Source organism: Pseudorca crassidens, chromosome 18 (assembly GCF_039906515.1).
Source record: "Pseudorca crassidens isolate mPseCra1 chromosome 18, mPseCra1.hap1, whole genome shotgun sequence".
NCBI lineage: Eukaryota > Metazoa > Chordata > Mammalia > Artiodactyla > Delphinidae > Pseudorca > Pseudorca crassidens.
The window spans coordinates 37,202,278-37,207,230 of record NC_090313.1 but is presented as its reverse complement, the minus strand read 5'-3'; the positions used below and the strand labels follow the sequence as shown (position 1 = coordinate 37,207,230).

Below are 4,953 nucleotides of genomic sequence, written 5' to 3'. Positions count from 1 at the left end.
GTGTTGAAAGACTCCAGTTATTTTAATGTGATGGTCTACTCAACACTTAAATAAATGACTCATGATAGTTTCCTTTCATGTAATAGTTTTTAATATCTTTGCTTTTGTGATGATCCCTTTTGTTTGAATGAGTAGGTTGTTCAGCCCCAGAACTACTAGAAGTCATGATCATTTGTTCTGGTTTTTGTCTGACGTTTTACCGCGAGAGTTCTTGACCATGATACTTTCATGATAGGTTTTTAGTATGTATTCTCTATTCACACATTGTTTGAATTTGTTATTATTTGTATCCTAGAAAACGGTACTTTTGGGCTTCCCTGGTGGCGCAGTGATTGAGAGTCCGCCTGCCGATGCAGGGGACACGGGTTCGTGCTCCGGTCCGGGAAGATCACACATGCCGCGGAGCGGCTGTGCCTGTGAGCCATGGCCGCTGAGCCTGCGCGTCCGGAGCCTGTTGCTCGGCAACGGGAGAGGCCACAACAGTGAGAGGCCCACGTTCCGCAAAAAAACGAAAACAAAAACAACAACAACAAAAACGGTTCTTTTCTAATGTTGTACGTCCCTTATGTTTTTAGCAGATAATTTACTAATTAAAGTGAGTTATACTTGTAACTTGTTCTCATCTCTACTCAGAAAGAGGTGAACCTAGATACTAAGCCTGCTTCCACCCAAGAGCATTGTTTCCTTCTTGTGCAACCTCTGAATTCTTGCACGGAGTACTTTATTCATTTGTCAGTTTCACACGTAAGTATTTTAATACCTATTGTGTGCCAGACACGTGTTTAGGCACTAGAGATAAAGCAGTGAACCAGACACACAAAAGTCTTGCCCTCATGGAGCTTACATTCTAGTGAAGGAGTTCAGATAGAAATGAGTAAAGAGATAAGTAATATAATTTTAGATAGTAGGAGGTGCAAAAATATCTTAATGTAAAGAGAGTGAGCGGGGTCATGTAGGACTCCGTTGGACAGGTTTGTTAGGGGACAGCTTCACTGGAGAAGTGGCATTTGAACGGAGACCTGAATGAAGAGAGGAGCAAGCCATGTAAGATCTGGGGTAAACACATTCCAGGACAAGGAGCCCATGAGTATGCAGGCATATAGGTGGATGGAGTATTTAAGGAAAAGCAAGGAGGCAATGAGTATGCAGGCAGGTAGGTGGGTGGAGTATTTAAGGAAAGCAAGGAAGCCAACATGGTCAGAGGACTGAGTGCAGAAGATGTGGTATGACATGAGGTCAAGAGCTAGCCAGGGGTCTGATCTTGTAAAGTCTCGAAGGCCAGAGTAAAGATTTGGATTATTCTAAATGAGTAGAGGGTTTTGAACTTGTAAATGGCATGATCCAAATAGTATCTGAATGAGGGAACCTGGTATAGAGGATGGACTTGGGAGGATAAAGAAGAGAAACAGGGAGAGCAGTTAGGAGACTATCACAGTGGTCCAAAATAGAGATGTTTATGGCTTAGCTTAGGCTGGAAGTTTGGAGCAAGTGAAAAGTGGCTGAATTCAGGTTGTGTTTTGAGGGTGTAGCTAACAAGGCTTGCCCATAGATTAGATGTGGGCTATGAAGGGAATAGTAACAAGGAGACAAGTCGTTGATGATTATGTGTGCAACTGGGTGGTATCACTTAGAAAAGGGGAGCTGATGGGAGGAGCAGCTTTTGAGGGAATATCAGGACTTTGGTTTGTTATCTTAGATGCCCTTTAGGTATCTAAGTGTCTGGACAGTGCTCAGACTGTACTTTCTATCCAAAGGTATCCAAAGCCACTTTAGATGCAAAATGTTTAAAGCTGACCATTGCTGCTGCCAAAATAGTAGCCACTGGAGGCAGTCTGCAAGATGGCATCTTAGGTTTCTGAGGAAGAAATTAGAATACACAAAGGGGGAGATAAGTGTATAATTACATAATGTAGATTTCATATTTAAATTTATGGGAAAAGCAATAATTATTTGGCTTTTGGTTTTAAATCTAAATAGCCACTCATTGGGAACTAACTACTCTAATTTCCATTTGTTTTACTTTAGATCATTGTGTGATGAAAGCAGTTATCCAAAAAGTTCTCCAGATGGAAGGAGTGCCAAGTCAGAGGTATATCACATGTTTCAGTTCTCTCGGAAGAATTTCTCTTTAATGGCTTGTTTTTCTTTCTTTCTTAAAAGAAAATTATCAAGGTACTTTCTGCCATCTTAAAACTAAGTTTTTAGTCAAATGAAATGGCTTTTCTGTTTTTGAAAATGTTGTGTGATGCTTTAATTTAGGTTCCCAGAAATGCAGATTGAAAACCTTTTATTAACTTAAAGTATCTTAATTTCCAATGAAGATCAAACCCTCCTAAATTATCTGAAACTTAAATGGCATATTTATCATTTCTGTCTCAGTACCAGTGGATAACTTCTCCATCGTGAAGGAACCATCCAAAGCTGCTAGACAGAAAAAGAGAACTCTAATTTGGGGAAGTGATCGAAAAGGAAAAGCTACGATTAGAGTTGGTAACTCTTTCTGAACTTATACCCCTTATGTTTTCTGGTGTGCTAAAATTAAAGCAGCCAATATTAACCACATGCATATTAGGAAGCCTATGATTATTTTGAGACTTATGAGAATTTATAGAATATAGATATAATAAATGAATTTAAAGAGATGTTAATATTAACCAACAGTATTGTTTGGATCTCATAAAAACTTCGTTATTTTGAAAATATTTCCTGGTTGATAATTACTTCTGACACTTTGCAATTGAAATTTGGGGTGCACTTTGATGATAATTTTAGTAGTGGTGCTTTTGAGGAATGATTTTTTTTAAATGCAGAATTACCTTTTGCGCTACAAGAAACAAAATTTCTTCTCAGTTCCAACCTTCCCATTGTTTCCTGCTCCTTTCTTAGAGATGCTTACCTAAATTTTTGAATCAGGTAATATCTTGTTTCTCTGAATGATTAAAAAAACTTGAAATATGTATGATCCTTATAAAAGACTTCTACAGACATGTTTATTTACCTAGATTGAACATTTTAGAAAACTATTTTCTAAATGTTTACTGTAATGTATATTTAATTTTCCAAATGGTAGTTAACCCAGGATATTACAACTAAGCCTATTATTTTGTTACGAAATGTAATTGTAATAAAAAGCTTTTGCACAGCCAACGAAACCATAAAGAAGACGAAAATACAACCTTCAGAATGGGAAAAAATATTTGCCAGTGAAGCAACTGACAAAGGATTAATTTCCAAATTTTACAAGCAGCTCATGCAGCTCAATATCAAAGAAAAAAACAACCCAATCCAAAAATGGGCAGAAGACCTAGACATTTATCCAAAGAAGATACGCAGATTGCCAGCAAACACATGAAAGAATGCTCAACATTATTAATCATTAGAGAAATGCAGATCAAAACTACAATGTGGTATAACCTCACACCAGTCAGAATGGCCATCATCAAAATATCTACAAACAATACATGCTGGAGAAGGTGTGGAATAAAGCGAACCCTCTTGCACTGTTGGTGGGAATGTAAAATGATACAGTGACTATGGAGAACATTATAGAGCATCCTTAAAAAACTAAAAATAGAGCTTCCATATGATCTAGCAATCCCACTATTGGGCATATACCCTGAGAAAACCATAATTCAAAAAGAGTCATGTACCACAATGTTCATTGCAGCTCTATTTACAGTAGCCAGGACATGGAAGCAACCTATGTGTCCATTGACAGAAGAATGGATAAAGAAGACGTGGCACATATATACAATGAACATTACTCAGCCATAAAAAGAAATGAAATTGAGTTATTTGTAGTGAGGTGGATGGACCTAGAGTCTGTCATACAGAATGAAGTAAGTGAGAAAGAGAAATACAAGTGCCATATGCTAACACAAACATATGGAATCTAAAAAAAAAAAAAAAAAGGTTTTGAAGAACCTAGGGGCAGCACAGGAATAAACACGCAGACGTAGAGAATGGACTTGAGGAGGGGGAAGGGTAAGCTGGGACGAAGTGAGAGATTGGCATGGACATATATACAGTACCAAATGTAAAATAGATAGCTAGTGGGAAGCAGCCACATAGCACAGGGAGATCAGCTCCGTGCTTTTTGACCACCTAGAGGGGTGGGATAGAGCAGGTGGGAGGGAGACACAAGAGGGAGGAGATATGGCAATATATGTATATGCATAGCTGATTCACTTTGTTATAAAGCAGAAGCTAACACACCATTGTAAAGCAATTATACTCCAATAAAGGCGTTAAAAAATAAATAACTAAAAATAAAAGTGAAGCCACCCACAAAAAAATAAATAAACCATAGGAAAATAATACCTATTGTTTACCAAATATTTTCTAAAAAAAAATATTTTGATCAGTTTCTGATTGGATATCCTAGGTTATTCAGACATTTCCTAGTAGTTTGCATTTCTCTATCACTTTTTAAATTTATCTATTCTGCTTGAGATTGCCACTCTTCTTATTAATTTACAATAGCTGCATGTTACTTTATGATTTATCACAGTTTCCAGCCCAGCAAATCTATTGAGAGAGCACAGAACTCTGATAAATGTGAAATATGCACTAGTGTAATGTTTTTTGTTTTTTTTGTTGTTGTTTTGTTTTTTGCAGTATGCGGGCCTCTCACTGTTGTGGCCTCTCCCGTTGCGGAGCACAGGCTCCGGACGCGCAGGCTCAGTGGCCATGGCTCACGGCCCTAGCCGCTCCGCGGCTTGTGGGGTCTGCCCGGACCGGGGCACGAGCTCGTGTTCCCTGCATCAGCAGGCGGACTCTCAACCACTGCGCCACCAGGGAAGCCCTAGTGTAATGTTTTTTTAAGAACACTTGATGAATGTTAGCTAAGAAAATTAGTAAAGCAGGGGCTTCCCTGGTGGCGCACTGGTTGAGAGTCCGCCTGCCGATGCAGGGGACACGTGTTCGTGCCCCGGTCCGGGAAGATCCCACATG

At 38.9% G+C, this 4,953-nt stretch overlaps 1 long non-coding RNA gene across 1 annotated transcript; it reads left to right on the top strand.

Moving 5' to 3' along the window:
• The first annotated feature begins 537 nt into the window (after nt 1-537).
• On the top strand, nt 538-3,072 carry LOC137211040 (uncharacterized). The gene is made up of 3 exons (XR_010936871.1): nt 538-744; nt 2,026-2,089; nt 2,380-3,072. It is a non-coding gene; the product is annotated as an uncharacterized lncRNA (long non-coding RNA).
• Nucleotides 3,073-4,953: the final 1,881 nt, after the last annotated feature.